Genomic DNA, 13,516 nt, shown 5'->3' on the forward strand with positions numbered 1-13,516 from the left:
CTGTGAGGTTTTGACAGCAATGGCATTTATCATTTATTTATCATTCATGGCAGCCCTGTTATTGACTGGCGACCTGTCCAGGATGGACCCCACCTCTCCCCTAATGACAGCCAGGATCCGCTCAAGCCCTTATGCGACTAGGATATAAAGGAATGAAAGGGAGACTGAGAGTTCAAGTGTGCCATGCTGGGTGCCCTGAGGGATCATAGATGAAGATAGAACAAACTGTATCTATGTGAAAGAACTCAAATAATGGATTAGACATGATTTATTTTCAATTTGATTGACCACATCTATTTCATGTCAATCACATCACCTTCTTGCTGTGATGTCACAGGGCAACCTTATCCAGCACGCCCACAAAGTGCACAACCACTTAGAGTCAAGGAAAAAACATCTTATAGTTATCAGCACCTTGTGTAGGCTTGTATTTTTTATAGTATTTTCATAGCCTAATAAAAGACAGAAAGCTTATGATATGCTACAAATGAACAAGAACTGTATTTTGTAGCATGCATTATCTCTATTATACAATTTGTTTTATTAAAAAAATGCTTTTTCTTTGTGGTTGGCCAAAACAAAAATAAACAGAAGCTTTAATAAGGACCTGTAGAAAACAATGCTTAAAGGTCTTGTGTCACTATTTCTCTGTTGTTAGCTGACAAGCTTGGCAGCAGTATAATTAAATATTTTAGAACAGGCACTGACAGGCAATTTTCTCTGTGTGCTGTGCAGTCTAGATACCTGCTCTTTACCATATGTACACACATACACGCACACACACAAACACACACGCATGCACGCACACACAAATGCACATACACAAACACACGCGCATGCACGCACACACAACCTCAGAAAAGCTCCACATTCTTTTGAGAACACAGAGAAAAAACATACAACACAGATATGCAGAGGTTTTTGATTTAAATGTACATGACACCAAAAACAAAACAAAAAATAGATTGAAGGAACTACTTCCTGATACTGTCTCTGTTTTTCTGTAAAGAGCATTTCATTTTCAGTTGACCCCTTATAGCAACAGCAGACTTTGTTAGTGTGAAGCATCTGTTAAGAGATGGAAAAATTATGTTGCTATAGCCACAGAACTGTGGAGAGTTCTGTGTTGTATTGGCCTTGAAATAGCTACAAGCAGAACAAACTCATATCCATCAGTATGTTATTGGGTTTGTCTAAGCTTTAAGCTCCACTTCTCTTTGTTCCAAACAAATACCTTGAGCTCTTTTTCTCTTGTCCCTGAGTTCCAGTCATCCATAGCAACTACAAATGTACTTGGTTTGAAAGGTTAAGGTCACAGTAAGAATCTTATTTAAAAGGCCTCTGTGGTGCTGTTACATCGACTTACATTCAAGGTTAAACTGCTGTTGCATCATTTTGCAGACCGTATTCACAGAATATGGATGCTCAAAAGACATAAATTGAAAGAAAGTGAAAGCTTTTGACACATTTTTAAATGGTTTAAAGTTTTAAATTGTTGTCTGGGACAAGGGTGTTTTCTGACATAGGGCAGGTTTAGACATAAAAAAAGAAAAGAAATCAGAGCAAAAATTTGGAATTTCAAATTAGTTTCATATATAAAAATCTTTAAAAACAAGATTTTCATTTGAAAAAACAGGAGTAAGTGTTTTTGTAAGTGGTATTTTTAAGCTTGTTTGCCTGGGACATGATTTTTCCCAAATGACTTATCATTCAAAAAATCTGATGTGGAAGCAGCGAACAAAGTAAATTATATATCAATGCTACGTGTAGTTAAACAGAATGAAACCATCAACAAAAGAGCGGAGAACAACATCCTGATGAACAAAAAACTTAATGCAGCCGTTTTATTTTGCGCATGGAGATTGTAGCGGTCGCGTGCAAACACTCTATGCCCCGTGCAGCAGTCACATGATATTTTGTCACTCCCTCCTCTCATTGGCTCGAGGTGAATTCTCCGGATAATATCCCGCTGCTTTCTCACATCAGCTCACTTGGACTTGCTGCAGAAAAAAAATACTAGGGGGCTTGCAGGAGAAACTACAGGTGAAGTCCCAGTGAAAAATTCAGCTGTTCACACATACAGCTCCTCCTGGAAATATAAGGAGTTTTTCAGGAGTTTTCTGCAAGTGTAAAAGCCCTATTTGTCTTTGTCAGAGAATTTTGGTGTAGAAAAACAGATAAGTGCTTCTTTTCTCAAACAGACCTCACAACCCAAAAAATCAGCCTTTTCTTTCCGGCTCTCGTTAATTGCCCCCACCCCTAGGTTCAAAATCACTACCAGGAGGTTTAACCAAATTGGCAGTTTATTCTATTAGAAAAGCTTTAACTATAAACAAACACCCACATGTGTTCCCTGTGCATGGCTGGAAAAAAATCTTTCTGATTTAATGAGATTAAATCATTTCAGTTTGCTTGCGCATCAAGTTTTTAGGACCAAAATAAAAGGTTAAGACGGAGCCAAACCCAGAGAGGTGCTACCAGAAACTACTGTAGGCACTCGTTTGACAATGATGAATGTGGTGGAATCAGTCAGTAATAAAAAGGAAGGACAAGAAAGTTATTTCCTTTCACTGGCCTTGAGTTCAAATAAAGCACGGAGCACATACATTCAGTGTGCTCCTTTATCACAGAAAGCCGCCCTGTCAGAGACTGCAGTGACAGAAATACAGATGAGGAAGGAAAGCAAAAGATATTCACCCCACGTCTGTCACATGAAATAATCAGCACAAAGCTGTTATCTCTATTTCATGCAAACATTATGGCTAACCATTTCTTTGACAAAAAAACTTAATTGTATAGACAACAAATAATTGTTTCTATCCACCTAATGAAGTCCACATTCACCCCCAATCTGTTTGTTTTTGTCTCCACTAGCTGTGGGGGGAGGTACTGTACATGTGACTCCGAGTCTGCAAAATGCTGTAATGCATTTAGCCGGCATCTTTCTAACATTGAGGTCTTTATTTTTCTCAAAGCAGCTGCCTGCTGCAATTGGAAACAAGATTGATGGCAGCCATTGACTGTTAAAAAAGGGAGGAAGCCTGATTGTCTTAACCTGTGTCATTAGTCTCACCTGTGTCTGATTACTCATGTGTCTATTTAGTCTCTGTGTTTCTTCCCTTCAGTGTCACAATAACAACACCCACCAGAACAAAGAAACACACGGATTAGAAATAACAAAATAAAACAGGAAACACTAAAGACCAAACTAGGAAACATAAACCCGAGGAAAGATAACTATCAAAATAAGGAATAAACCAACTAACAAGAGTAAACCATGACAATAGGACAATCACAAATCCAATAGAAGACCAAGCTCATCCTCACTGGACTTTCCAGGCATCATAACATGCTCACTGGCTCAGTCTGAACTTTAAAGTAGACTTAACAGAACCCTTTTTAAAACAGGCAGAATGTAATGCTCCTATATAAACCATTCAAACTGTGCCCAGACATAATCCAAACAAGAGGCTGGAAATCCTATTGAAGCGTATCACAGTCTTTGAATTAATCCTACTTGTTTCAAACTTTGGCTTAAATCCTTGTTATCTGTAAGTATTTAAAGGAGAACATTGTGCAAACTCTTGTAGTATAAGCAGAGCTGTGTGAGATTGCTGTATTTTGTTAAGCCTAGAAGGGCAGACTGCTACATCAATAGTTGTGTATCTGTTATTGCAGGGGGGCTCTGGAGGCTCATCAATTCAAAAAACTTTATTTGTCCCCGGGGGGCAATTCAAAGGCACACAGAGTCAGCAGACCCCATGCTACAATTCCTTTCTCAGCCTATGGGTGAATTCGAATTGTAATTTTTTCTCAGGAAGGTTTCTAATTGAGTGAAATGACTCAGAAGCATTTAAGTGGCGGCCATGATAAGAGCCGTTTGAATTCTCTTTATGCAAAGGAAAGGTGCATTGCTGCTTCCTTTATCAAACATGTTTCATTCTTGTGTATAAAACAAAGACACTTCTGAAAAGTATTTACGTGTATTTCCTCTGCCCCGCAAAAACAACACCGACAAACCGGCCATAATAATGAGGTTTGTAAACCGTAAACACAAAATTGCACTACTGAAACAAGGCAGGCAGCTGAAGGGGACAGACGTCTACATCAATGAACACTTAACAAAACGAAACGCAGATATAACCAGGCAAGCACGATTCCATCAAGAAACAAAATAAAATACAATCCACGTGGACCACCAACTGAAAAATCTTCATAAAGCTGAACGGAGGAGGCCAAAGTGATGGTGATCAGAGACATTGGGGAGCTGGACAAGTTCCAATGAGGCCGAACTGGAAACACAAGTGAGTAAAAAACCTACACAATCATGACACACTCTAAAGGAAATAATTCATCTACATCTGGAGACATTATACCTATAACCCAAACGATTGCTGATAATGAGAATCTGGAACTGAAAACATTTGAATACACGGAGCGCAATTTACAAGACATGGAATATAATATCGACCCGGAAAATAACTTCTTCTTAAACATCAATGACGACTGCGGCTATTACACAGATGAACAGTACAATGAGACCATTAAGGCAGATCAGAAACTATCAATCATTCATTTTAACAGTAGAAGTCTGTATGCAAATTTCCACAACCTTAAGGAATATTTATGTTAATTTGCACAACCATTTAACATAATTGCAATATCAGAAACTTGGATCAACCCTGAAAAGGGTGTGGACTTTGAATTAGATGGCTATGAACTGAACTACAAGAACAGAGAGAACAAGACTGGAGGAGGTGTGGCTGTATGTGGACAAAAACCTTAATTGCAAGGTGGTAGATGGAATGACAACTGCAATCGGAAATTTATTAGAATGTTTAACTGTTGAAATCTGCATGGAAAAAAAGAAGAACGTAATTGTTAGCTGTATTTATAGAGCACCGGATTCCAATATTGATATATTCAAAGAATGGGTGGAAGAAATGTTCACAATATCTAATCAAAAGGTCATGTTCATCTGTGGGGATTTTAATATAGATCTGCTTAATCAAATAACCACAAACCAATTGAAGACTTTATCAATACCATGTACAGTCTAAGCCTCTATCCAAAAATCACCAGACCCAGCAGGATTACATCTCACTGTGCCACATTGATTGACAACATATTTACAAACATTATAGACAATAATACAATAAGTGGATTAATGATCAATGACATCAGTGACCATCTGCCAGTGTTTATAGTTTTCAATAACGACTACAAGAGGGAAAAACAGGAGAGTACAGTCAAGTACAGAAGAGTATGGACAGAAGAGTCAATGAACGCTTTAAAAAATGAATTAATAAATCAAAATTGGGAAATATTACATAAAGAAGAAAACATTGACAGAGCTTATGAAAAATTCTTAGGGGTATTTAAGTTGTTGTATGATAAACATTGTCCAATAAAAGAAATCAAAAGGAAGTTTAAATGTTCAGATAGTCCACGGATAACTAAGGGATTACAAAATGCCTGCAAAAAGAAAAATACACTATATAAAGAATTCATAAAACTTAGAACCAAAGATGTAGAAAAGAAATAAAAGAAATATAGAAATAAGCTAACTAATATTATGAGAAATAGTAGGAAAGAATATTACAGCAAATTATTAGATAAAAATAAAAACAATAGTAAAGGTTTATGGAATATATTAAATAGTGTTATTGGAAATGGTTCTAGACTATATATCCACATGACTTTATTGATAATGATATGACTATTGATAATATGGATGATGCAGTTAATGGCTTCAATAATTATTTTGTAAATGTTGGACCAATACTGGCTGAAAAAAATCCCTGTTTCTGTGAGATCTGACGACAAGAATTATGATTTCATAGACATTAATCTAAAATCAATGTTTCTAACAGCAGTGGAAGAGAGTGAAATTATAGAGATTGTTCATAAATGTAAAAACAAAACTTCAACTGACTATAATGACATTAACATGAGAATAGTTAAACAGGTCATTCAGGCAATTGCAAAACCACTAACGCACATCTGTAACTTATCATTTAAAACTGGTAAATTCCCAAGAAAAATTAAAATTGCAAAAGTCATACTGCTGTACAAAACTGGAGACAAACACCACTTCACAAACTACAGGCCTGTTTCACTGCTTCCTCAATTTTCAAAAATCTAAGAAAAACTCTTTGCTGACAGACTAAACAAATTTATCAATAAACACAACTTACTAACTGACAGCCAATATGGATTCAGACCCAACAGATCCACTTCATTAGCAGTCATTGAGCTAATTAAACAAAATCACAAATTCCCTGGACCAAAATTATTATGCAGCTGGTGTTTTTATTGATCTCAAAAAAGCATTTGATAAAATAGTCGAACGGTATGGTATCAGGGGGGTTGTATTAAACTGGCTGAGGAGCTATCTACATAAAAGGCAACAGTTTGTGAAGTTGGGTGAATACCATAGGTGAATACACGTCATTTTGTTTGCTTGTGGTGTCCAACAGGGGTCAGTGTTGGGCCCAATTCTTTTTATTCGCTATATAAATGATATATGTAAAACCTCAAATATTCTACAATTTGTGTTATTTGCAGATGACACAAATACTTTTTGTACGGGAGAGGATTTGCAGCAGCTTCTGGAGTTAATTACATCTGAAATGAACAAATTAAAAAGGTGGTTTGACAATAATAAATTATCATTGAATTTAAGCAAAACAAATTTGAAAAATTGGAAATTTGAATTTAAATAATGACGTAAATGTTAAGATAGATGGTGTTAATATTGAAAGAGTGTATGTAAATAAATTCCTAGGTGTGACAATAGACCACAAGCTCTGCTAGAAACCTCACATAAAACATGTTAAATCTAAAATGTCACGTAGCATCTCAGTCCTATGTAAAGCAAAGCATATATTGTATCACAAATCATTGCATATTCTCTACTGTTCAATGATCTTACCTTATTTAAATTACTGTGTGGAGGTCTGGGGGACCACTTACAAAAGCTCACTGCTACCACTAGTCACACTTCAAAAACGAGCCACAAGAACAATCAATAAAGCACGATTATGATCACACCAACCTCCTGTTTTTACATTACCGTACTATAAAGTTCATTGACCTGGTTGACTATCAAGTGGCACAAATCATGTTCAAAACAAGAAACAAACTGCTACCAGGTAATATTCAAAAACTTTTTTTTGACAGAGAGGGGGGTTATAATTTGAGGGAAAAGTTACATTTTAAGATGCTAGCTGTTCACACGACTTTAAAAAGTCAATGCATTTCAATTGGTGGTGTGAAACTGTGGAATGGTATGAGCATGGAGCTAAAGCATTGTCCAAACATGATCCAGTTTAAACCAGTTTAATATACACAAAGCAATGATTCTCAAAAGGTACAGGCATGAGGGAGAGATTTAAGAAGGGAAAAAATATATATAAATAATAATAATAATAGTAATAATCATATAGCAAATTGTATATAGATAGCTTATAAGGAACACAGGAATTTAATTTAGTAAATATTAATTATTGAGCTGTGGAAAAGGGGTAGGATTAAATAAGTTTTATACTTCTTCCTACTCCTTTTCAGGCATATCAATTGAATATATGTAATTTTCTTTTTTTGTGAAATAATTTGAACATTGTTTTTTGTTTATTGTATTTTCGTGCTTTTCATTTTGTTTTGTATTTTTGATATATTTGATTTTATTTGATATGTCTGAAATAAATGTAATCAATCAATCACCTCCTTTAGCATAGGATACACTGGACCATCCTTTACCAAAGGAGATAAGATATGCCGCCCCACAATTCCTTGCGGCTGCAAAATTTAAAGCGACTCGCACATCCGACCGTTTCAGGTAAAGTAATGATGACCAAAAAGGCACGCAGATCATGTAAATTACAAGAATATGCCTTGAACAACTTTCAACAATCTTAAACCCATAGACGAACTATGAATGTTATGCTGATGTTGTAAAAACGATCAAAGTGAAGTTAACCTTTAGTGCAGCCTACGCTCACTTTGCATTCGTTATTTATCCACTTTGAGTGTTGTGGCAGCCGTAAGCAATATCATAAATAACATTACACTTTCCTTCAGTCACAGATACTAAACTGGACGCACTCTTCAGTGGGAAGAGGAATGCGGCAAAGTTAGCCTGGGATTAAGTATATTTGTTGGGAAAAACGTTTTTATTATAAAAGGGTATTAAGCTCATTCTGACCTATAGGCAGGTGGTGAAGGAGATGGGACAAGAGGGGCAGGTGACTGCCATACAGTCCTCTATAAAATGGGATAATTTTTAAATCAAATACAAGGTAGGCCAAAGCAAATCATATGGCTGGGCACTGTGGTGGGCTATAGTGTTTGTGGCTATTCCCATGTACATTTAAAACAGTCTTACGTTGGCTACCCCAGTCTTATGGAAATGACTTATCTAACATTACACATTTGATTAATTTTCAACATTTCAGGCAAAAGCAATTATGAGTAGACACAATGTTTATAATAATACTTTTATTTATGAAGTGTTTCAAATCAAAGTGCTGTTCAAAGCTCATAGGAAATACAGGGACATGTTGAATGGCTTGTCAGTATTCCATTAGGCCTTTTGGTCACTGTGGCCCTTTCAGTAATATTCTTTCATCCATGTGTTAATAGGAGTTGAAGAATCCCCCCCCAGCAAAACGGGCACGGACAGTGGTGAGGCAACAGCAGCGACTTGGCCGTGGTTTGATGCCACGCATGAGGCTCTGGGGGGAAAGGCCTTCCATTCAGCCTCCCACTCCCATTGCCTCATGTCTGGTGCCAAACCACGACCAGACTTCTACCGAGGTTTCATCCTCCTCCTCATCCCTCCAGCCTGCCACATGATGAGGAGTCAGTGCCCTCCACCCGCTCTAAGCCTCCCACCAAAAAGGCAGAAGAGGAGCTGGGGGCATGTTGGCCCATCTTCAAAAAAAGATGACGCCGCCAATGCTGCTCTCCTTGAGCAGAATGAACGATTCCTGAGCGAACTTGGGAAAAATACAAAAATAGAACAAATTTACAAACTAAATTAGTCCTGTTGTTTTCATTGAATGACGTCAAATGTAAAGTTCTGCAGCCATCCATCAGGAGGGTATAACCTGACACCAATACATACTCACCTAAAACTCTTAATTAGACTGCCCAAACAAAGGCAAGACAGGCAGCTCAAGCCATTATGTCAAACTGAAAGAAAAGGAAAATGGGGGAAATAACATTAGTGCAAATCAATTTCATAATTGATAGAAAATATAACCAGAAACCCATGCATTACCCTAAAAAAAATAAAAATAGTTATGATCCTGCAGTGCGGGGGGGGGGGGGGGCACACACTGCCACAACATTCGGAGCAAAGGTGTGATCCACTTCCAGGGCTTTGAAGAAGATCCCTCACCCTGTGCCTTCATCATGCCAAAGGCCCTCTCTATGATGCATCGCCCTCTGGCATGGTGAGCATTATAGCGCACCTCCACTCTTTCCCTCACTGGTTCACGGTATGGGGTAATGAGGGTGTACTGAGACACAGATTTCGCCCATCCCCAACGATGAAATAACCAGCTGGTGGGTAACAGCCCCTGACAAACACTGGACTATTTCGCAGCACCCTCGTGTCGTGGACTGAACCGAGGGTAGCCCCCAAAAATGTCCAGGAATTTGCCAGGGCTGTCACAAATCGCCTGCAGCTGGACTGAGTGGAACAGTTTCCTGTTCAGGTAATCTGCTGCATGAGGACCATGGGGAGCCTTGATTCGGATGTGGCATCCATCAATGGCTCCCACACAGCGGCTGAAGGCTGGGCTGTTGGCTAGGTGTTGGAAGCCATTGCTTACTTCAGCACACTGAGCGAGAGTTGGAAAGTGGACAACTTCTTCTAGGTGTCACACATCCGATGCACAACGTCAAAGACGGTTGACTTTGGGAGACAGTGTAAGACAACCTATGTGCCAGCCAGTAGACCACCAGGAGGACCTCCATGTACTACCCCCAGCCATGGATCTTCTCCCTCCTGAGTAGAGCCATCAGTCGACTCAGGTGGTAGTCAAAGTTCAGATCTCATCTTTGATCAAAAAAGATCTGAACGAGGGGGCCAGGGGGGTTGGGGGTGGCATAAATGTTTCTCCTCTCCTGCAAAGGACAAAAATAAACTGTCAATACATACAAGTGTGTTTTTTCCTGTCTTCTTTTCATTTTGAAACCTAATGATGCATTATAAAAAACATAATTCCTATATTGTACATAGGAACACATTAGATATGCGGGATTAGTTTAAATTATGCTTTGATTGTATGTTCAATTGAAGCATGCTCTGATCTTTGGTCTAAACCCATATCAGCATCCTCTTACCATTTGTGCACACAAAGCCATGAGCCTCCGCAGTCGCACTCTCCTCCTTCTGATCATTCGTTGGTTTTTGCTGCATGGTGGATCATACAGCAGCAACATCAACTCCTTCATTTTCCTTTTTTGATTTGTAACTAAACTCCCCAGCTGCCCTTTTATAGGCCAGTAATTGATAATTGGCTCATCTGGATACATACCAGTCAGCTGGGTAGATGGTTATTGACCATTCATTGAGTGTGGTAGTGTTGGGCCCTTTATTATCTGATATTTTTCTTTCGGGGAATCAACTATTTTGTCTCATTACACATGCACAGCCTGCATCAGTCATAGCAATATTATGCAGAACCATATAATCCGATTATAATAACCAAAAACACATTTAATTCACTTCAGAATGTTTTGTGCAGTTGTACATTTGTATGCCTAAAACATTATGTATATCTTGCAAAAATGTAACAATTCATTTCATACAATCATACTTACTTTAGATTCATGTTGATTTGTGAGTGGACAGGAAGGTGAGCGTGAGCAATCATTCTCAATGTGACATTCTTTCAGTTTCACTTTTGTTACTGGTAGCTTCTTTTCCTTTCATTTAAATTCAAACCTTTCACCGGTAAGAGGCACAGGGGAAAGTTTTTTAGATGCGCTTTTAGTAGTCCATTTTCGGAATATTGTAGTTTCACCACGGCAGACCCACGTCATTAAAATCCGCCGTTGCATAATTACATCGTCTAGTGGAAATGCAGTCGGATTGTCAAAACAAGGTGGTCGCCTTTCCTTAAGTCCTTTATGAATTCTTCTAACATCTTTTCTTTACCTCATGACGTTTTCCCCGGGGTTCAGGTAAAGAGGATAGTGAAAGGGGTTAAGGGTTGGGATTGGGATGCACCCTTCCTTTCAGTCAACCTAAGGACAGGCTGAGTGTGGAGCTGAGGCGGGTTTTAAGCTTTTCTACAGACCGTTACATCACGCCCACCTGTCAATCATATCAGCTACATTCCTAACTATGAATAACACGTAGTGTTCGTAAAATCTATATGAAGCTGTTTTTAAAAAACTCCCGTACAGTGTGTGCTCACGATGACAATAACTAATCAAACCTATTTCATTTTTTGTACTGTAAACATTTTAATTTATGTTGTAAAAAGGGATTTTTTGGCTGTGGTGTGTATGTGACTTCCAGTGCATCTGCAGACAGCCTCAAGCGGACACTGGACAAACTGCAGAATTTGACACTTCCACATTGGCTTCATTTTCCAGGAAGCTGCTGATTGGGTTTGAGATAGAAATTGACTTTCAAGGCTGCTGTTTTCTTAATATAGGATCGCAGAGAGAGAGTAAATGAGTTTCATATCTTGGTAGCTGTTACTTTTTCTCATCATCCCGCCTCTATTTATTTAGAAAATGGAGTTTGGATTATTGTGATAACTGAGCAGGCTTGACATTTGTTGTACTTACTGAAAATGGAATATTAAGGGTGTGAAGTGGGAGGGAAGTAAAAGATAAAGATTAAAAACCAGAAGATATGAGTGGACGTGTCGATGTGGAGCATGTGAACTTTAAAAATCCAGAAAATGAAAACGGTGTCTTGGGCATCACAAAATCTTTCTGTATGTGCATCCATGCAATTCATTGCTTTCCTGTTTACTCGTGTGCATATACAGCGTGTGTGTGTGTGTGTCATTGCCTCCACTACACTCGGCACACGACAGTTCATCCCCACTCCGTGTTGACAGACGGTGTTGCACTGAGATAAGGCCGTAGCCAAACAGCATTACTCAGTCAGTCAACACACATGAACATACACACTTTGCATCATACAGCTTCTTCTGTGTCTGTGTGCTCGCTGGAATTTGGTGAAGTATTTTTCTTTTAAACAAACCAGGAGTAGATGTAACATTTTTGAATTGAGCTTTAAAGTTTCTAGGACAGTCATCAGGGTTTTTGAATTCTTTAAAATGAGTTCTCTTTTCATTGTTTCAGTCAAACGTAACCGTGTAATGTTTATTTCAGAGTTTCCTTTGTCCTTGGCCATTAATCAGGGATGGTTTTACTGCCTGTGTGTCACTTAATGTCTGTCTTTCCTGGCCCTAAGAGCTGGGAATCAAACCAGTTGAGAGATGATTGACTCTAACACTCTCTTTGAATTTCCCTCGGGATCAATAAAGTATCTATCTATCTATCTATCTATCTATCTATCACTGAGCAACAACCGACATGTCAATGTATGATGTCATTGTCAAGAAGCCCTATTATATTATACTATATATTGGGGCGGCAGTAGCTCAGTCTGTAGGGACCTGGAGGGTCGCTGGTTCAAGTCCCAGCACGGACCAAGTCTAGAAATTGGCCTCGTAGCTGCAGAGGTGCCCTTGAGCAAGGCACCGAACCCCAAAACTGCTCTGGAGCGCTCGCTGTGGGCAGCCCCCTCACTCTGAGACCTCTCCATTAGTGCATGTCCATAGGATCCTGTTTGTGCATGTGTTTGTATTTCAGCATGTGTCTGCATGTAGCATGTTCATTAAACAGAGTGTAAAACTGAATTTCCCCTCGCAGGATTAATAAATAAGAAATTATTATTAAGCATGTGTAAGTGCTGATGTGATTGCACTAGTATGCAGAAAGTGCATTAGAGTATTAACATGCAAAGAAAAATACCTACATCATGTGATAACCAAGGTTAAAGGTGAATGGTGTGACTTAAAAAAACACAATAAATAACATAACCTGATATTGTGCTCATACTGTCACCTCATGTAAAATTTAAGACTGCACCATGGTAGAGCAATAATACTAAACTTTTTTTTTCTTTAGTCCAAAACACATTTCTGCTGACCCTGAATCATCACAACACTGGCTTACTTTCCATTTACTGTTGCAGGAAAGCAGCTTTCATTGCAACATTGCTGCTGACTGAACTTTTTCCACTACTGCTAGCAGAAATGTTACCTCAGAGACTGTATTCTCAGGAGTGGAATCAGGCGAAAGCGCAACCAAAGACTTCTGATTCCAGGGTATAAAAAACATTGCAATTACATGCACTGTGTTTTGGTGTTAACAAAACACACAATGGTGCCCCCTATTTGCGCTGGGTTGTCAATTACTAGACATCCTGAGACATCCTTGTGAACTGCAGTATTGAGTTTTGTAATCGTAGAATGTA

General features: G+C 38.5%; 1 protein-coding gene and 1 long non-coding RNA gene across 2 annotated transcripts in view; both read right to left on the reverse strand.

The window, feature by feature from the left end:
• Window positions 1-13,516, reverse strand: part of LOC109994828 (ras-related protein Rab-26-like) — a 44,714-nt gene that overhangs the window by 23,887 nt on the left and 7,311 nt on the right. The gene's annotated exons all lie outside the window — the stretch shown is intronic.
• LOC136177291 (uncharacterized) lies at window positions 8,480-13,091 on the reverse strand. The gene is made up of 2 exons (XR_010664932.1): window positions 9,132-13,091; window positions 8,480-8,999 (listed from the first exon to the last, which is right to left on the reverse strand). It is a non-coding gene; the product is annotated as an uncharacterized lncRNA (long non-coding RNA).

This window comes from Labrus bergylta, chromosome 21 (genome assembly GCF_963930695.1).
Source record: "Labrus bergylta chromosome 21, fLabBer1.1, whole genome shotgun sequence".
In the NCBI taxonomy this organism is placed as follows: Eukaryota; Metazoa; Chordata; class Actinopteri; order Labriformes; family Labridae; genus Labrus; species Labrus bergylta.